The following is a 22,039-nucleotide window of genomic DNA, read 5'->3' as shown; positions in this document are numbered from 1 at the left end:
ACTCAGTTCCTGAGGATGGATGCAATGAGACAACCCACCATGTACTCCTACATGGCCTCTCACCACTACCTTTACCAAATCGTGTTCACACACTTCGCTCTCAACAGTAGGACATGTTCACCACATTCCAATTCATCCCCGATGAATCGGACCTGACTCAACCCTAAGCAGTAGCGGGCATGACAACAAGCGTGGATGAGTAGGCACATCAGGGCTCAAACAATTCCTACTCATGCTAGTGGGTTTCATCTATTTACTGTGGCAATGACAGGTCATGCAGGGGAAAGGGGTTCAACTACCACAACATGTAATAGTTGAAATGTTGTTGTCCTAATGCAGTAAAAGAGAGCAGGAGAGAGAGAGAGTGGGATTGTATCGGAATGAACAAGGGGGTTTTGCTTGCCTGGCACTTCTGAAGATAGTATAGCTCTTCATCGGTGTCATCGAATTCATCGTTGGATCAACGTCTACTGAGGGGGGACAAACACCGGCAACTGAGAAAGAACACAATCAACACATGACGATACGCAAAAATATGATGCATGCTATGACATGGCAATATGAATGTGTTTTGGGCTCATGCAAACTAGAATATATTGAAATGAGTCCATTTGAACCAAAGATTCAAATGCAAACCCATTTTATGAAGTCATATTATTGCATTAACTTGATTCACCTAAACAACAAGGTTAAAGTGTTCTAACATGCATGAAACTAGTACAGATGGAAAGATTGGATTTTTCTGTTCATTTTTCATATATAATTTATTTCATTCTGAGCTACGGTTGATTTAATATGATTTTTAGAAGTTTAAAACATTTTCTGGAATTTCCTGTGAAAGAAAAAAAATCCAAAAAAGAGTTATTGCGTCAACATGACGTCAGGGTCACGTCAGCAGGTCAAAGGCGCCAGCCCAGGTCAAACCTGACGGCTGGGACCCACATGTCAGTGTAACAACTAACTAACAGAGTAGTTAGTGTTACATTAGTACTAATCTAGGTTAATTAGGGCCTCGGCCCACTGGCCAGTGTCTAAACTAACTGTCAGGGTTAATTAGCACTAATCTAAATCTAACTAAAGATTAACAAAGACGGGCCCGCACGTCAGTGACACAAGGACTAAACCCGGTCAAACCCAATGTTGACTGGGTTTGACCCTGTAGTAGGGCCCGCTGTCAGTGGCTATTAGGGTTGCTTAGGTGGCGGGGTTAGTGTCTAATGACGGCCACGTCGACACTCGCCGAAGCATGGCTGGTGACGACCACAGCCGATGGCGGAGGCACGCTGGAATCGCTGCTCTGGTGTCCATTTGATGCGCGGATGGGTGCCGAGGGTGGCTGGCGCTCGCGCGCATCTAACGGAGCAGGTGGGAGGCCGTGGGGTGGACGGAGCTCGCTGCGGCGCCGGAGTTGGGGTGAGTGTGGGGTTGCGGCTGCAGCGCTTGAGCGAGCAAATAGAGTGGCTAGGCGGCCTCCTGGAGGCGCCAGGAGCATGTCAGTTCCCCTGGAGTGAGCAGGAGAGGCTCTGGAGCGCGGGCTCGCCGGCCATGCCGGATGGCGGCCTTGGTTTCACAGGCGATGAGGCTAGAGGAAGAAATCGAGCAGGGGAGGATGGGGGAAACGACCAGTAGCTCACAGCATGTCGCCTGAAGTACTCGTCAGCTTGAGGGTGGCTCTGGAAACGACGGAGTGGAGATGGCGATCGACGGTGCTGGAGCTTGAAGATGATGTCGATGGCAGCGATACAGCGCGTCTCCGGTTGCTTGGCTCGTCGAGGAGGCATAGATGATGGAGGCGGAGCCCATGGGGACGTCAAAGGGCGAGGGGGTGGCGGTGGCTGTGACTACGTCGAACGGTGGCGATGGCGGTTCTCGGTCTCGCTTGGGGCCGAGAGATAGAGGAGGGGAGGAGCTCCAGGGAGAGAGTGGAAAGTGACAGGGGACCGAGGAGGGTCGCGTGGCGATGCTAGAAGGGCCGAGGCGTCGCGGTGGAAGCAGGAGGTGGCGTGCGCGCGTCGGGCACGCGCTCGCGTCCTCCTGGAGCGAGGTGGACGACGACTGGCAGCACCAGGTGGGCTGGGTCGGCTAGCTACAGTAGCAGGCCGCTAAGGTAAGCTAAGGTAGAAGCCCAGGTGGTTTTCTCTCTCTCTCCCTCCTTTTCTAATTCTTTATGTTTTCTATTTTTCTGTAACTCTGTTTTGATTTGATTTTTAACCCAAATCATTTTTTGAGCTTCTGTAAATTGTTGTATGGACTAGTGACATTAATATAAAGCCCCACAACAATTTCCAGAATTATTGGATCATATTTGAAATATATCAAATATAAATCCGATGCAAATAAATATTGAATTAATTCCAAATGCCCAAAATAAATATTTATGAGCTCCTGAAAATATTGGTTTGAATTTTAGTTCTGGCCAATATTTTCAAAGAGAAACATGAACATTTTCTTGGACCCATTCGAAATGATTTCAATGTTGATTATTTCTGAAGTGACTTCTGAGGGTTTCAACTAACCTCAATTTAACTTTCAGAATTTAGACATGATGCATGATGCTCTCAAATGCAACTAATTACAAACAAATTCTAGGGTTGTGACAACATACACATTTTTGCTTTTGTCATCATATTTAGGATAAACACATTTGGAATTTCATTTGAATTGGAACATATGATGGTATTTGCTTGTAGTAGCTCAATGATCGATATTTGAATTGAATGGACAATCTAAGTTTCGAGTTGGAGACATTGATTTTCAAAACTTGCACTTTTTTGCGTGCAAAACAAACAAATTCTCGGCCATGATATCATAGTCGGCCGTACAAGAGCAGAATATAATTTCAGGCACCAAAAACTTTCAAACTTCCCGCTCACATCGAAATATCCCGTGCCCGAAAGTTTAGCCCTACGATATTCCTGTCTTACTCCTGCCACATGAACGAACAAGGGCTGCTTTGGTAACTCCATTGTTTTCCCCTCTTTGCCTCCAACATTCTTCCCCAGAGCCCCTCCCCTTCCCCTCCCCGACCCCCCCCCAACCACGGCAAGCCGCCGAATCTAGCCCTCTGCCGCAGCGGTGAACCTCACACCCCAACAGATCGACCTTCCGCACCTTGGAACCCCCAACTGGCAACTCACCACTTCACCGGAGCCGCTTCAGCGACTGGCTTGTACACCGTTCCAGATCTCCTTGACCGCCATCATGGTCCAGTGCACCGAATCTGCTTAACCGGCGCCCTTGTCCACCACGGTGTAGGCCATTCACTGACTCCCTTGTCCGTCCCTTCGCCGGCCCTTCATACAGGCCCTCGTCTGCCGCAACAGATCCGCCTCACCGGAAGCACTGTACAACACGCCCGCCGAAGCCTTCGTCCACTGCACTGGACCCGCTCCACGGACGCCATATTCAACTCCACCGGCCCTAGTTTACCGACGCCACAGCCTCATCAGGTTATTTCGATCTGTACTCCTTCGGTTTTTCTCTTTATCATGCAACTGTTCACTTACCACAGATGAGCTTTCTTGTATGTTGATAGGCGCCGCAACCGTAGCACCGGAGCCGCTTTAGCGATGGCAACAGCCGACCCAAACTCAACCGCAACACAAGCACCATTGATGATCCTTAGCTATCAAGTATGCCAACGATACCCATACGCCGCCGAGAATCAGGTACTATTATCCGACGGCCGGCGCATACGTTCACTTTCTTAGCATAAGCACCGCACCTTTGAATTTCTTCAGGGCATCATTCAGTTTTTCATGAGACGTGTTATTCTGCTTGCACCTGTAGGGAAATACTTCTGGCAATGAACATGTTACATGTGCTAAATTACATACCAGTGCACATATAGTTAATATGCTTTAGTTTTGTCCTAAGTATTACTGTACTTCCTAGATATCACTACCTACAATTTTACTTCTTGCATGCTATATTTATGATAATGGTGTTGTTCTGATGCCACCTATTGGTTACATCAGACTCCTTCATGTTCTATATGCTTAATTACACATCAGCAAACTAGCATGTGGTTCCGCTGGTTTTTGTTCGTTTTACCCAACATTTTCTGATGCTAGGTATTACATCACTACTATGAGCCTCTGTTCATTACTTTTTTGTGTGTTCTTGATCTTCCCAAGCTGCATGATTAATATGATGCTTCTATTAATTATGGAGCTGCCAACCCCATCAAGCAAAATATTTGTTCTTTTGGGGCTGGCACCTCGAACAAGCATAAAATAGAGGGAAACAGATATATTGTTGTGTATGCACACACCCTTCTTTCATTAGTTTAGATGAACCATTGATGATCAATTAATTTTACCTAAATAGAGGGTGTAGAATAAACTACAACAAGTAGATTTGCAACCATGGGATGATGATGATATCTTCAAAGAATATTGCAATAGCAGCGAGGCTTCACAGCAACATATGGTAAGCCAGTGTGTTTTAGTACATGTGAAATGTAATGCGTGTGGGCTGCTTTCTTGGCTTGTACCCTCAACCTATAATCCTACAGAATAACAAATAGTTCAGTTGTATGCTTTGTTGTATTGCTTGATTCCAATGCTTGTTTGTTACTTGTTACGCTATACCTGAGTTGGCCAATATGTCAGCAGTGCCTGCTGTACTATCATAAAGAAATGCATGCCTAGTTCATTTGAGTCCTTAACTTTCCTCTGAACTTCATCACAAGACTGTCTTCGTGGTTTATATGAGGCCACACTGTTAAGTGCTTTCTCAGATTGTTTCAACTACTTAGATGCCTTGGCAATTTAAATATAGCGGTGGTACACTCCCTTTCAACTAGGGATGTCAACTGGGTCCCGTTTAATCCCGATTAAAGTCCACTAGTGGTATGATAGTTCAAAAGAGTTTTTATTTTTTGAGGACAATGAACCAGGAATATAGTAAAAACCAACTAGATGGGACTGGCGGATGTCGTTTATTTGCCACTTACATCCCTAGTTTCATCTTGCCATTTTAATTTCTTTTCAGTTGATGCTACTTTGAACCATTTAAATATAGCTTGCCATGCTCAGCAATAATTCGTATGTAGTTTACAATGTAAGCTTACTGCCTGGATCATGCGATAACTATCTCTTACTTATGTCCAGTGGAAACCTTTTAGGATGGCGTTCACACTAGGACACAATGTACAACCCCAGAATCTATTTGTGGAAGCAGTGCACCATCCATGTTACCAGATGGTAGAAGTTCAGAGGTAACACCGCCGGAGAGCCGTGTGAGCAAAGATATTATAGTTCTTGAGGCTCTACTAGAGGCAGAAAGAGATGGTGTGGCTGCCATGAATGAGGTAATCTCAATCTTGAAGCTGGAAATTATGCAATTAGCTGCATGCATTATGCAAGCAACCCAAGAAGTGGAGGAAGTAAGAATGTTGCATTTGAAGACGGAGGAGGTACTGCTGCATCTGCTATCTGAAGCCCATGGTAATCCTAGTTCTTCTTTAGATAGCAGTTGAAATTGTCATTAGATTATTGTACTTGCATGTTGTGTCATGTCTCTGAATGGATTATGTTGTAAGACCCCCTATGTTGTCCATGTGTTGTAATGATCCAAATTTTTTAGGCAAGGTAATCCTCAGTACTTGTATGATTGACATAAGGTGAATTGTTTTTCGTGTGAGCATATTGTATTGGCTGAAATAACTGTTTGACTCAAAGTCTATCCAACCTACTGAATGCAAAGATCACGACATTTCTAAATCATAATCATATATAAAGGTGGAATAAATCTTTGTTGTGGTTTTATAGAAATAAATAACAAAACGTAGAATTATTTGTGGATATTCGTAATTGAATAAAATTTGGATTTGGATTTAGCTGCCAGGGCCCAGGCAAAACGTGAATGCTAATTCTCCCATGTTTTGAATGAAGCGGCTAAACACCCACTATTATTTGTGGACAGCCCGAAGCAAGTGTTTGCAAGATGGAAATTACTGTCTACCCCTGACACTTGACATCCTTATCGACCAGACTTACACTGCTGTCGATAAGGGTAGACTAGTAACTTCAATCAGACGCGACACGACGGCCTTTGAGCCCATTCATACACGGTGGGCACCAAACATGGGCGGCAAAACACATTTGATTCAAGCTCGTCCGAAAGACATGTGTCTCTCCCTCCGTTTCCCCATTCATCCACGGTGGGCGGCAAAACAAACACTCCTCATCCGAAATCGATGTAGGTTAATATTTTAAATAGGGGCAGATGTGTAACTTCCCTCAGACGTGACACAACCACCTTACCTGTCAGCCCCGTTCATACAACATGGGCGCCAAGCGTGGGCGGCAAAACACCATCTCCTCGCCCAAAATCGTTACAGGCAAATATTTGGGAGATGCCAGATTACTGTCCTATCCCCAACCGACGTGATGTCTGAAATTTTAAACGGGGGATAAGTCCGTAACTTTCCCACATTTCCGACAAGCGTGTCCGAAAGTTTGAGATCCCCCTCCCCCTCCATTTCCCAATTCATAAACCGTCGGTGCCACGACAACCTCCCCACTGCGGCTAGACTCCTCCGTCCGCCACCCCATCCTCCACCGTGCCGGAGCCGCTACCCCTACCCTGTCGTCCACTGCAAGAGATGGACGTCTCTCATCCACGACGTCGGACCAGGATCCTTTCATCGCGTCGTCTCGCTTCATCAGCACCGTCGTCCACTTTGCCGTTGCCGCTCCTACGACTGCCTCGTCTACGGCAACATGATTTATCCCCCAACCCGGCCGTCTGCCATCTAAAGTCTTCTTCCCCGCCGCCGACAGCCATCACACCCGCAGCACCCACAACGTATCAGCAGGGGCCTACACGGCGTCGCAAGGGAGGTGGTACTCTTCCATATGTGCTTAAGTTATTGATCTCCCCTAGAAAATAGATCTTAAATTGTTTACTGTACTTTTCTTGTCCGTAACAAATCATAGTGGCTAGTTGAATGCAAACATTGGTTGCGAAGCAGCTTTGTCCGGTTTGCACCTTCAGATCCGCCATGTCACGGTCACTATACTTGTAAAGCTTATGGTCTCCCCCCTTTATATTCACTACCATCATCATAGGTGCTTCACTGCTTCGTTATGTGCTAGCACTGCTCCTCAAGACCTCAACCCATGAAGCGAAACAACATGCCACTCATAATTCCAAAGCTTATGTGTTGAAATACGAATCTGATATGATGCTCATATTATTAAAACAGAGAATGTTTAATTGGTCACCTAATGTTTCTATATTCATTTCGAAAAGCATGCGTGCCACCCACTGGTCCAGCTAGTTCCACTTTCCCGATTTTACTCTTGATGCTTAGGGTTTTCCCCTTTTATCTACTCTACTATGATCTGCGTAGGTGCTTTCTGTCATACTAGCATTACTCCACCCTTCAAGCTAAACAACACAACACTCAAAATTTGAAAGCATAGTTGTTCAAATATGATTCTTATATGATACTAATATTAGTTAGCAGACACATTTAATTGGTTAGCTAAATGTCCCACTTGAGTTTCAAAATGCATGTCGCGACATATAGATATATAGCAGAATTGCATTTCTTTGTCACTTGTTGACTGTACTTTCTTTCACAACAAATATCGGTTGCTAACTACCCTTTGTGCGGTTTGCAGCTTCAGATCTGCCATCCCACTGCCATGGTTAACACTATACTCATCATGCTTACGGTTCCCCCATTTTATGATAACCACGATCAGCATACGTGGTTCGTGTCGTAATAGCATTGCTCCACCCATCGAGCTAAACAAGCTTAGTTGTACAAATTCAAATATGATATTATGCTGATATTAGTAAAATTGAGAGATGTTTAATTGGTCAGCTAAATGTTCCTACTTTAGTTTTGAAATGCATGTGAGCCACATATGGAAAGACCGGAAGGAATAGTATTTCTCTGTGCGCTCTGGTTCATCATGGGTGGCCAACCAACATTGTATAGGAAGACTTGTAATATCTTCAATTTGCTTGCTCTTCTACTCTTCTTTACGATGATCCTCTTCTCTTGCGGTCGACTGGTTAGGTCGAGTTATTCTCCCTTAGTATATTTTGAATCTGCCAGGTCCGGTCGACTTGTTCTTCTTTACTATATGTTGAAGTTGTCATCTACAAAGTATCATCACTTCCAGAGCTCTCATATTTTGAGTAGTAGGACACATTATATTAATGAACACACCAAATTACAGCATGCATGGCACCTCTTAGAAGAATTGTAGAGATATCACAAATGGGTTTACAGGGAGGAAGTATTGGATTAGAATCACTTCTGCATTACAAAGATAATCTCACTTGTTTTTATGTTTTCATGCATGTCAGGTATTGAACATCATCAAAATGAATATGAGAATGGGTGCACGAGAGGACTATTGTGGAACAATCCACTGGCTAACAAACTTGGCATGGTGGAGGATGGCCTATCTTATTCACCCACCAAGGTGCATGCTCTAACTTGGCAAGGTTGTATTGGTCGCACATATTTTGCATCTGACCTCTTGCATTACTTCTACTTTGTTACACAATCTGCTTAGTTTAAGAATCATATATGAGTATATGCCATACCTATCCATTTTCTGTACCTATTCCATGTGTCGTCATACTATATTTTCCCAGTCAAATGTTGTTCTTTCATAATAGATGTCCAAAAGGAAGAGGGTGATTGCAGATCCTCAAGGGGTACAAACTAGGTATTTGGAAAAGGTAGTGATACCTATTAAATCAGATAGATCAGCAACCACAGAAAACACAGGCCCAACTATAACAGACTTTACCCCTACTCTAGTGGCCAAACCCGTATTAGAACTATTGGCAGCCCAGCGTCAGGTATTGTCTATGATATCAATTCAAAATTTGAACTCCTAAATTTTTGCATGTGCCTTAACTTCTAATTTCAGATGAATCTCCTTGCTCAAAGGATCATAGGATCTCACGACAATACTGTGCTCTGCATTGCTCTTGTCAGTACCTCTTGCCCTTTGTTAGCATACTTACACTCATTGCTATTTGATTATCTAGCATCACTGTAAATGTTCGCTTCTTTATCCTCCCTTTGCTTAAAATCATAAGATCTATATTTACTCTTAGATAAATGTAGAATTAACATAATGGTTATGAAGTTTTGGATTGCTCATGTAAGTACATGTTGTCATGTACTCCCTCTGTATCGAATTAATTGTTGATCAATTGGATGTATTTAGAACTTAATAGTGCTAGATACATCCATTTGAGTGACAACTAATAACGGACGGTGGAGGTATTACTGTACATGCATCGCGAGATAGTTGATTGTCTAGCATTACTCTGCATCTTGTCTGCCCCGCCCTCCACTTTCTCCAAATTATCATATCTACATTTACTCTTACCAAAATGTTGAATAAAGCCAATGCCACTGCACACGTTGATGTCTGCATTCCTCTTGTCAGTACCCTTTGCCTTGTAACACTGTACTTAATTAATTGCTATTTGATTATGTATCATCATTCTGCACCTCAGCTTCATTACCCTCTATTTCTTCCAATAATATTTGATCTATATTTATAGTTTGAAAAATGTAGAATAATGGCAATGCTTATTGATACGTTTCCGTCGTATCTATAATTTTTGATTGTTCCATGGCAATATTATTCAACTTTCATATACTTTTGGCAACTTTTTATACTATTTTTGGGACTAACATATTGATCCAGTGCCCAGCGCCAGTTCCTATTTGTGGCATGTTTTTTGTTTCGCAGAATATCCATATCAAACGGAGTCCAAATGGAATAAAAACTGACGGAGATTTTTTTTTGGAATATATATGATTTTTGGGAAGAAGAATCCACGCGAGACGATGCTCGAGGGGCCCACGAGGTAGGGGGCGCGCCCCTGACCCTCGTGGACACCCCGTAAGGTGGTTGGTGCCCTTCTTTTGCCGCAAGAAAGCTAATTTCCGAATAGAGATCGTGTCAAAATTTCAGCCCAATCGGAGTTGCGGATCTCCGGGAATATAAGAAACGGTGAAAGGGAAGAATCTGAGAGCGCAGAAACAGAGAGAGATAGAGAGACAGATCCAATCTCGGAGGGGCTCTCGCCCCTCCCGTGCCATGGAGGCCATGGACCCGAGGGGAAACCCTTCTCCCATCTAGGGAGGAGGTCAAGGAAGAAGAAGAAGGAGGGGGGCTATCTCCCCCTCGCTTCCGGTGGCACCGGGGGCCATCATCATCACCGCGATCTACACCAACACCTCCGCCATCTTCACCAACATGTCCATCACCTTCCCCCCTCTATCTACAGCAGTCCACTCTCCCGCAACCCAATGTACCCTCTACTTGAACATGGTGCTTTATGCTTCATATTATTATCAAATGATGTGTTGCCATCCTATGATGTCTGAGTAGATTTTTGTTGTCCTATCAGTGGTTGATGAATTTCTATGATTGATTTAATTTGCTTGTGGTTATGTTGCTGTCCTTTGGTTCCCATCATATGATTGCGCGCGTGGATCACACCCTAGGGTTAGTTTGTATGTTGATAGGACTATGTATTGGAGGGCAAGAGTGACAGAAGCTTCAACCTAGCGTAGAAATTGATGCATACGGGATTGAAGGGGGACAATTATATCTTAATGCTATGGTTCGGTTTTACCTGAATGAACATTAGTAGTTGCAGATGCTTGCTAATAGTTCCAATCATAAGTGCATAGAATTCCAAGTCAGGGATGACATGCTAGCAGTGGCCTCTCCCACATAATACTTGCTATCGGTCTAGTAAAGTAGTCAATTGCTTAGGGGCAATTTCGCAACTCCTACCACCACATTTCCACACTCGCTATATTTACTTTATTGTTTCTTTATCTAAACAGCCCCTACTTTTTATTTACGTACTCTTTATTATCTTGCAAACCTATCCAACAACACCTACAAAGTACTTCTAGTTTCTTACTTGTTCTAGGTAAAGCGAACGTCAAGCATGCGTAGAGTTGTATCGGTGGTCGATAGAACTTGAGGGAATATTTGTTCTACCTTTAGCTCCTCGTTGGGTTCGACACTCTTACTTCTCGAAAATTGTTGCGATCCCCTATACTTGTGGGTTATCAAGACCTTTTTCTGCCGCCGTTGGCGGGGAGCAATAGCATGGGGTGAATATTCTCGTGTGTGCTTGTTTGCTTTATCACTAAGTAATTTTTATTTGCTGTTCTTAGTTGTTCTTTATCTTTAGTTGTGGATATGGAACACGAAATACCAAAAAAATTAGGTGTACTTGCTACTCATGGAGATGGGGAACCTCCTAAAACCCTTGATGCTGGTTATGTGAAAGATATTATGTACTACTTTAATAATCCTAAGAAAACCCCATTCAATTATCTAATGGGAGTAACGTTGGATCAACATGAATACTTTAGGGATTATCCCTTGACACAAAAAGGGAAACTATTATGGGATCAAATTTATATATTGAAGTGGTATGCTAGACAACTATACTCGGAATATGATTATACTTGTTGCTCTAGGATGAATTCTCCGCACCTCCCCTTTTCATGCAAATTTAATGATAGTGAAACCTTGGCTTCTTATGCTAGAGGTTTATATGATTACTATGATGTGGAACAAATAGAAGAATTTGTTGCTTTTATGGGTGCTTATGAAATTGAATCTATGTCTAAAGAGTTTGATGATATTGATGATGCTTGTCATAGATCTAAAAATTTAGCTATCCTCAAATATTGCTATGAGAATTATGAATACAATTATGAAATTAATGCACTTATTAAGAAAGTCTCCGCTGTCCAAGAAGAGACTAATATTTTGCAGGAATCTATGGAAGAAGAAGTTGATGACACTGTGAGCTCATTGGATGAAAAAGGAGGAAGAGCGGATTGATCACCCGTGCCCACCTTCTAATGAGAGTAACTCTTCAACTCATACATTGTTTAATTTCCCTTCGTGCTTACCGAAGGATGAATGCTATGATAATTGCTATGATCCTGTCGATTCTTTTGAAATATCCCTTTTTGATGATGCTTGCTATGCTTATGGCCAAGATGCCAATATGAATTATGCTTATGGAGATGAACTTGCTATAGTTCCTTATGTTAAAAATGAAATTGTTGCTATTGCACCCACGCATGATAGTCCTATTATCTTTTTGAATTCTCCCGATTATACTATATCGGAGAAGTTTGCACTTATTAAGGATTATATTGATGGGTTGCCTTTTACAGTTGCACATGACGATTTTGAATGATATAATATGCATGTGCTTGCTGCTCCTACTTGCAATTATTATGAGAGAGGAACTATATCTCCACCTCTCTATGTTTCCAACATGGTAAAATTGCAAGAAATTGTTTATACTATGCATTGGCCTTTACTAGATGTGCATGAATTGTTCTTTTATGACATGCCGATGCATAGGAAGAGAGTTAGACTTTGTTGTTACATGATATATGTTACTTTGTGCTCACTACTAAATGCTAGATCATTGTTAATTAAAATTGGCTTTGATATTCCTTGGGATCCGGGTGGATTCATTACTTGAGCACTTTATGCCTAGCTTAATGGGTTTAAAGAAAGCGCTACCAGGGAGACAACCCGGAACTTTTAGAGAGTCATTTATTTCTGTTGAGTGCTTTCATATAGTTTAAAAACAACAAAAATAAAGAGGGGAACCCAAAACTTTTCAAAAAGGAAAGTGAAAGTGAGAAAGACAAGCACTGTTGAAGTGGGAGAGCTCATGTAACAAATGGTTCTAATTCTTTTTGCACTATCTTCCTATACAAATTGTTTATTTTTCCTAATTTTGGTAGAATTTTTCAAGTATCAAAAGTATGGTGAATGTTCAGATTGCTACAGACTGTTCTGTTTTAGACAGATTCTGTTTTTGATGCATAGTTTGCTTGTTTTGATGAAACTATCAATTTATATCAGTGGATTAAGCCATGAAAAAGTTATACTACAGTAGACACAATGCAAAAACAAAATATGAATTGGTCTGCAACAGTACTTATAGTAGTGATTTGCTTTATTATACTAACGGATCTTACCAAATTTTCTGTTGAAGTTTTGTGTGGATGAAGTGTTCGATGATTGAGAAGGTCTCGATGTGATAAGAAGAAAGAGAGGCAAGAGCTCAAGCTTGGGGATGCTCGAGACCCCAAGTAAATATTTAAGGAGACTCAATCGTCTAAGCTTGGGGATGCTGGGGAGGCATCCCCTCTTTCTTCAACAAATATCGGTATGTTTTCGGATTCATTTTGTTCATGCGATATGTGCAAGTCTTGGATCGTCTTTTGCATTTAGGTTTTTATTTTTATTTTTATGCACCATGCTGGTATGAGATAGTCCTTGGTTGATTTATAGAATGCTCATTACACTTCACTTGTATCTTTTGAGTATGGCTTTATAGAATGCTTCATGTGCTTCACTTATATCATTTGAAGTTTGGATTGCCTGTTTCTTTTCACTTAGACAACCGCCATTTGTAGAATGCTCTTTTGCTTAGAGCGTGGGCATATATTTTGTAGAAAGAATTGCACTCTCTTGCTTCACTTATATCTATTTAGAAAGATGACAGGAATTGGTCATTCACATGGTTAGTCATAAAATCCTACATAAAACTTGTAGATCACTGAATATGATATGTTTGATTCCTTGCAATAGTTTTGCGATATAAAGATGGTGATATTCGAGTCATGCTAGTGGGTAGTTGTGGATTGTAGAAATACTTGTGTTGAGGTTTGTGATTCCCGTAGCATGCACGTATGGTGAACTGTTATGTGATGAAGTCGAAGCATGCCATGATGTATTTATTGATTGTCTTCCTTATGAGTAGCGGTCGGGGATGAGCGATAGTCTTTTCCTACCAATCTATCCCCCTAGGAGCATGCGTGTAGTACTTTGTTTCGATGACTAATAGATTTTTGCAATAAGTATGTGAGTTCTTTATGACTAATGTTGAGTCCATGGATTATACGCACTCTCACCCTTCCACCATTGCTAGCCTCTCTAGTACCGTGCAATTTTTGCCGGTACCTTAAACCCACCATATACCTTCCTCAAAACAGCCACCATACCTACCTATCATGGCATTTCCATAGCCATTCTGAGATATATTGCCATGCAACTTCCATCATCATCATATTCATGACTTGAGCATTCATTGTCACATTGCTTTGCATGATCGTAAGATAGCTAGCATGATGTTTTCATGGCTTGTCCGTTTTTTGATGTCATTGCTACGCTAGATCATTGCACATCCCGGTACACCGCCGGAGGCATCCATATAGAGTCATACTTTGTTATAGACATTGAGTTGTAATATTGAGTTGTAAGTAAATAAAAGTGTGATGATCATCATTATTAGAGCATTGCCCCAATGAGGAAAGGATGATGGAGACTATGATTCCCCCATAAGTCGGGATGAGACTTTGGACTTTACAAAAAAAATAAAAGAGGCCAAAGAAGCCCAAATAAAAAAGAGGCCAAAGAAGCCCACCAAAAAAATAAAAAAATAAAAAAGGAGAGAAAAAGAGAGAAGGGGCAGTGCTACTATCCTTTTTCCACAGTTGTGCTTCAAAATAGCACCATGTTCTTCATATAGAGAGTCTCTTGAGTTATCACTTTCTTATACTAGTGGAAATTTTCATTATAGAACTTGGCTTGTATATTCCGATGATGGGCTTCCTCAAATGCCCGAGGTGTTCATGAGCAAGCAAGTTGGATGCACACCCACTTAGTTTCAGTTGGAGCTTTCATACACTTATAGCTCTAGTGCATCCGTTGCATCGCAATCCCTACTCACTCACATTGATATCTGTTAATGGGCATCTCCATGGCCCATTGATACGCCTAGTTGATGTGAGACTATCTTCTCCTTTTTGTCTCCTCCACCATCATATCCTATTCCACCTATAGTGCTATGTCCATGGCTCACGCTCATGTATTGCGTGAAAGTTGAAAAGGTTTGAGAACGTCAAAAGTATGAAACAATTGCTTGGCTTGTCATCGGGGTTGTGCATGATTTGAATATTTTGTGTGGTGAAGATGGAGCATAGCCAGACTATATGATTTTGTAGGGATAACTTTCTTTGGCCATGTTATTTTGAAAAGACATGATTGCTTTATTAGTAGGCTTGAAGTATTATTGTTTTTATGTCAAATGATAGACTATTGCTTTGAATCACTCGTGTCTTAATATTCATGCCATGATTAGACATATGATCAAGATTATGCTAGGTAGCATTCCACATCAAAAATTATCTTTTTTATCATTTACCTACTCGAGGACGAGCAGGAATTAAGCTTGGGGATGCTGATATGTCTCCGTCGTATCTATAATTTTTGATTGTTCCATGCCAATATTATTCAACTTTCATATACTTTTGGCAACTTTTTATACTATTTTTGGGACTAACATATTGATCCAGTGCCCAGTGCCAGTTCCTGTTTGTTGCATGTTTTTTGTTTCACAGAATATCCATATCAAACGGAGTCCAAACGGAATAAAAACTGATAGAGAATTTTTTTGGAATATATATGATTTTTGGGAAGAAGAATCCACGCAAGACGATGCTCGAGGGGCCCACGAGATAGGGGGCGCGCCCCAGGGTGTCAGGCGCGCCCCTGACCCTCGTGGCCACCCTGTAAGGAGGTTGGTGCCCTTCTTTCGCCGCAAGAAAGCTAATTTCCGGACAGAGATCATGTCAAAATTTCAGCCCAATCGGAGTTACGGATCTCCGGGAATATAAGAAACGGTGAAAGGGAAGAATCTGAGAACGCAGAAACAGAGAGAGACAGAGAGACAGATCCAATCTTGGAGGGGATCTCGCCCCTCCCGTGCCATGGAGGCCATGGACCAGAGGGGAAACCCTTCTCCCATCTAGGGAGGAGGTCAAGGAAGAAGAAGAAGAAGGAGGGGGGCTCTCTCCCCCTCGCTTCCGGTGGCACCGGAGTGCCACCGGGGGCCATCATCATCACCGCGATCTACACCAACACCTCCGCCATCTTCACCAACATCTCCATGACCTTCCACCCTCTATCTACAGTGGTCCACTCTCCCGCAACCTGTTGTACCCTCTACTTGAACATGGTGCTTTATGCTTCATATTATTATCCAATGATGTGTTGCCATCCAATGATGTCTGAGTAGATTTTCGTTGTCCTATCGGTGGTTGATGAATTGCTATGATTGATTTAATTTGCTTGTGGTTATGTTGTTGTCCTTTGGTGCCCATCATATGATTGTGCACGTGGATCACACCCTAGGGTTAGTTTGTATGTTGATAGGACTATGTATTAGAGGGCAAGAGTGACAGAAGCTTCAACCTAGCATAGAAATTGATGCATACGAGATTGAAGGGGGACCAATATATCTTAATGTTATGGTTGGGTTTTACCTTAATGAACATTAGTAGTTGCAGATGCTTGCTAATAGTTCCAATCATAAGTGCATAGAATTCCAAGTCAGGGATGACATGCTAGCAGTGGCCTCTCCCACATAATACTTGCTATCGGTCTAGTAAAGTAGTCAATTGTTTAGGGGCAATTTCGCAACTCCTACCACCACATTTCCACACTCGCTATATTTACTTTATTGTTTCTTTATCTAAACAGCCCCTACTTTCTATTTATGTACTCTTTATTATCTTGCAAACCTATCCAACAACACCTACAAAGTACTTCTAGTTTCTTACTTGTTCTAGGTAAAGCGAACGTCAAGCGTGCGTAGAGTTGTATCGGTGGTCGATAGAACTTGAGAGAATATTTGTTCTACCTTTAGCTCATCATTGGGTTCGACACTCTTACTTATCGAAAACTGTTGCGATCCCCTCTACTTGTGGGTTATCACTTATAAAGAATTTTCTTTAGGGAATTTGTTGAATTATCTTTCCATCAACATGGAGAAGGGCTTTGTCCATCCCGTGTTAACATGTAATGTAAGTTGATCCTTCTCAAGCCTTCAAACTTTGTTCTAGTATAGATTTGGATAGGAATTATTTCCTCCACTGCTGTTTACATCTGATTGGATGTTTGCAACAACTACCGGTTTTAAATTGTAGTTGTAAAAACATGTTCCTTATGCAGAACAGATCCATTTATTTGCTTATATAATTGTGAAACCTGTTATGTGTCTCCTTGTTTCTCTTTCAGTGTCGTATCTCTTATGCCTGGTAGAACTTTAGGAAAGACAGTAAGACAAACCATCTTGAGGACAGTGAGATGACCCCAAGGTCCTGTCTTGATGAAGACAGTGAGTTGAAGCTACTCACCAGCAGGTGTGAGACAACCTCTCTGCAGTCGCTGCCTCAATTAGTTTGACTTCTTCAGTCTCAACTTAAAGAGGAAAGGCTTGCTTCAGCTTAGCTCCGACTTGAAGTCAAATATGTAATGAAGATGTCAGGGGACTGCCTTGCGCACTATGGTGCCATACATCTAGGGATGAAGCATCTATTGTTGACAGGTCTCATCAGCTTGTTCGGCTGCTTGCGGGGCCCGAGCTTGCCAGGTCTAGTGCCTTCTGAAGTGCTCTCTGTTTTGTATATTCTTTTATCGGCGTGTTTATATGCACTGGTGGCGACCTTTGATGCCCAGTGTATGTAATCCGCGGTCATGTTGCACTTCATTATCACCGGTAGCGAACTTTGATTCCCAGTGGATGTAATATGCCGTAATTTCTTTGTTGTATAGTCTAGGTTTATTCTTTGGTCGGTATGCGGTAATTTAGGCCGGAAGGTTCAGTGGTTCTAAGTGTTGTCGGTCTTCAGGCCAGCCCGTTACTCATATGGGCCAAAACATGGGACTATAATCATCTTGGGCCGGTAGCATGTCTAAACCTATAGTTGTTTCCCGCCTTTAACAGGCCATGTGCTACATATTTATTGTAGTGACACTCGGCTTCCTACGGGCCATAGAAACAATGGGCCTTCTACGGTCCATAGAAACAATGGGCCTTCTATGGGCCGTAGGAACAATGGGCCTTCTACAGTCCGTATAATCAATGGGCCTTAGATGGGCCGTCTGATCGATTGGCCAAACATGGGCCAAAAACAGACCGCATTATGGCCATAAACGGGCTAGAGTTGGAGCCGTCCGTTCAAGGGTCGACCATAACGGGCCGTCGTTAATAGGCCGTATTTCATGACGCTATGAAAACAGCCCAATGTATTAACGGGCCACAAACGGGCCGACTATAACCACATGCTGAATTTGGCCCACAAGCCGAAAATGGCAGTAACGGGCCGTAAGTAACCGAATGCTAGAAATGAGCCCAAGAAAAAATGGACCCTAAGAAGGCCGAAAGATAACATGGGCTGCAAACAGCCCAATGGAGTAATGGGCCGTTAATGGGTATAAAGTGATACACTGTTTAGTACGGGCCAGTTTCACCATGGGCCGTAAATGGGCCAAGAGTTACAAAGGGCCTCATATGGGCCGAAAGACTTCATGGGGCATACATGGGCCGGAACTTAAAATGGGCTAGAATCATATTGGACGGCCCAGATGATGCTACTGGGCCTAATTCGGATAGGTCATAATGGGCTGTGACGCCCCGAGACCGTTCCGCCAGGTGTCTTCCAGTTATTCACTGTTGTTGCCTTGTCTTTCGCTTGCGTGTTGCATCTTGTCATTTCATCATGTGCATTGCATCATCATGGTTTCAAAACTTGTATCCGTCCGGGTCTCCCAGTTCTTTTTGTTGTCCATCCTGAGCCCAGACACAGTTGCACGTGCCCGCGGCACGTCCAAAATTTTATTTTATATGTGGCATAAATATGTTCTCGGAATGGGATGAAAGTTGGCGTGCGGTCTTATTATAGTGTAGATAGGATGCCTGCCAAGTTTCATCGCATTCGGAGTCCGTTTGACACCCTGACGGTTAACTTATAGCGGATGTATAGCCGGTCTATCGTCGGACGTTTTTGATCTCCGAAAACTATTGCCGGGCTTTCCCTCTCTTTCCTCCTTAGACCATCTACATAGTCCACTACCTACCGCCAGGCCTAGCCTAAGCTCTCTCGTCAGCCCACGGTCCTCCTCGTGCGCGTGTCCGAAAGCTGTCCCGGACCCGACCCGGGCAGTCGTCACTGTTGGATTCGGATCATCCCCAAGCATCTACAAAACATCACCATTTTTCTTTTTGGTCTCCCTAGCCAATTTATTTACTTACATATATAAGAAAACAATATCCCACATCTTATTAACTTATAAAAATAATTTCTTAGCAATAAATCCTGGATTTTTTTATATTAAGGCAACAAAAATCCTGGTGATTGTGTACAAAAGCTTGGTAAGACTTAAGGACCAATGTAATAATAAATCACTTATTATTTAAATATATTTATAACATAATGCTCAGCCCCTATTTATTTTTTGATAACATTGTTCCACCCAACCCAACATTATAATTAGAACCAGCCCAACAAAATCGTGTATTTCGAGAAAGTGCAAATGGCATGTAACTTTTTAGGAAAAAAATAAATGGGCCGCATTGATGCTACATTATTTGTTCAGCCAGCCCAGAAAATTCGTGTACTTCGAGAAAGTGAAAATGGGCTGTAGTTTTAAAGAAATGGGCCACATGGGCGCTACATTATTTGTTCACCCAACCTAGCAAATGGACTGTAATTCTCAAAAAAAGAGATCAAATTGACTATAAACTATGAAAAAAGGGTTGAATATGTGCCACATTTTTGGAGGCTGAAATGTGGGCCAATAGGTCGAAGCCAACGCAAGTCGTTGTCAACTTAGTCAAAAAATGGTTTTAACATCGTTAGTCATTGGATTTACATCCAACGATCGGCATCCATCTTCAATCTCTCGTATTCTTGCTCTAGCGTCGCTGGGACCACCTGCTCCCGCCTCCTGCTGCTAGCAGCTCTGCTTAGTACGCTTCGCTGTGAAGCGCTACCCCAATGTCGGCTAGGCCATCCCTCCACCCCTCCACACCTCCTGTTCTTTTCCCCCGACTGCCGAGCCACACTGCACCTGAACCAGTTAACCCTCGTACACCTCTCCGTCTGCGGCTCCACTCCAGCATCTTCCCATCTCTGGCTCATTGCTGTTCGGGGCCTCGCCCTCGTCCACCACCTTGGATGTGCTCGGTGCGGCGTCGTCAACAAAAAAATGAATACTCCCCCAGCTAGCTGGGAACCACTATAGTGGTAGGCTGACTTGTGGGCCTACTAAGTTGACGAGGACAGAGGGCTTTGCCAACTTAGTCAATAATGAACAATTCTAGATCCAGTGACCATATGATGTCCATCCAACGTCCGTAGTGCTTCTTCAACCTCTGGTTTTCTTGCTCTAGCCGCCCAAACCAGCGCCGGTCGTGTTGCCTGCTCCTGCCTCCCATGGCCGGTTGTGCTACTGCGGAGGCCTCAACGCCCCCTACTACTCCCGCCGCTGGTCAGGCCATCTCTCTACTCACCCACACCCCTTGTTATTCTACGGCGACGACAGCCTCACACCGCAACTAAACTAGTGAACCCTCATACTCCTCTCCGCGTGGGCATCCACTACCGCATCTTCCTCAGCACCGTGTCGTCCCCTTCCTAGGCCTCGCCGCCGCCCACCGCCTTCGTGCTCTCGGCGTGGCGTGGTCAATATGGTCAAGAAATGACATCCATCGGAAGATTACTATACGTGGAGAGGCTGACAGCTGGGTCCACAGTCGTAGCAAGGAAGTGCCTCCTTATTACACGGAAAATAATGATTCCTCCACCTGACAGCAGGGACCCACCGGATTGGCCACCGTATTTTGTGAAAAAATCGTTTCCCCCTGAATGCTGGGACCCACCAGCTACATCTTCACACGCAAGGAAGTGTCTAACAGTCGAAACCCATCTAGTTGAAGGATACGTAGCATTGTCATTCTGGTCGCGAATGTGTACGTACATACTAGTCGACTAGTCTGTCTGCAGGCTGCAGCGATGAACCGTGGCCGAGTAAGGAAGGGCACGTGTCGTAGTAGACGTGTGCATGTAGCATGTACATGTAAGTACAGCCAGGGTACGAGAAAGAAAATACGGCCACATATGTACATACGGGTGGGGTCTCGAACGCCTACTCACGCATACGTATGGCCAGGGCTCGTGTACATGGAGAGGCAGTGACGATGTCCTGTTCATCGGCAGCCAAATGGCTAGATCGGAATGGAGAAACTGCTTCGTGTGCATCGGGAGCCAACCGGCTTGGATGGAATAGCCGATCGAAATGAGGCCTGGTGTACCGCAGAACGGGGGAAACGGCCTTTTGTTCGACCTGCCACGGTCGAAACGAGATCTTGTTCATCATGAGGGGTCTGGCGTACCACAAAATGGAGGAACCAGACTTCTCTTGGACCTCCTACGGTCGAAACGAGGTCCTGTTGATTGGGAGGGGTGTGGTGTACCACAAAACAAAGGAAATGGACTTGTGTTGGAGCGCTATGGTCGAAACAGGGGTCCTATTCATCGGGAGGGGTGTGGCGTACTGCAAAACGGGACTCCACGGGCTATTGTGCATCTCCACCATCGACTACCTCCATAGGCTACTGTTCATCCACCATCGACCTCCTCCAGCCTCCACCTATGACAATTCATCCACGACATCTCCCCTCCTGCCTACATGATGACCCACAAGTATAGGGGAACTATCGTAGTCCTTTCGATAAGTAAGAGTGTCGAACCCAACGAGGAGCAGAAGGAAATGATAAGCGGTTTCCAGCAAGGTATTCTCTACAAGTACTGAAATTAGTGGTAACAAATAGTTTTGTGATAAGATAATTTGTAACGAGCAACAAGTAACAAAAGTAAATAAGGTGCAGCAAGGTGGCCCAATCCTTTTTGTAGCAAAGGACAAGCCTGGACAAACTCTTATATGATGTAAAGCGCTCCCGAGGACACATGGGAATATCGTCAAGCTAGTTTTCATCACATTCATATGATTCGTGTTCGGTACTTTGATAATTTGGTATGTGGGTGGACCGGTGCTTGGGTACTACCCTTACTTGGACAAACATCCCACTTATGATTAACCTCTATTGCAAGCATCCGCAACTACAACAAAAGTAT

The sequence above is a fragment of the Triticum aestivum genome, chromosome 4A (assembly GCF_018294505.1).
Source record: "Triticum aestivum cultivar Chinese Spring chromosome 4A, IWGSC CS RefSeq v2.1, whole genome shotgun sequence".
NCBI lineage: Eukaryota > Viridiplantae > Streptophyta > Magnoliopsida > Poales > Poaceae > Triticum > Triticum aestivum.
Note: the sequence above shows the minus strand (reverse complement) of the source record.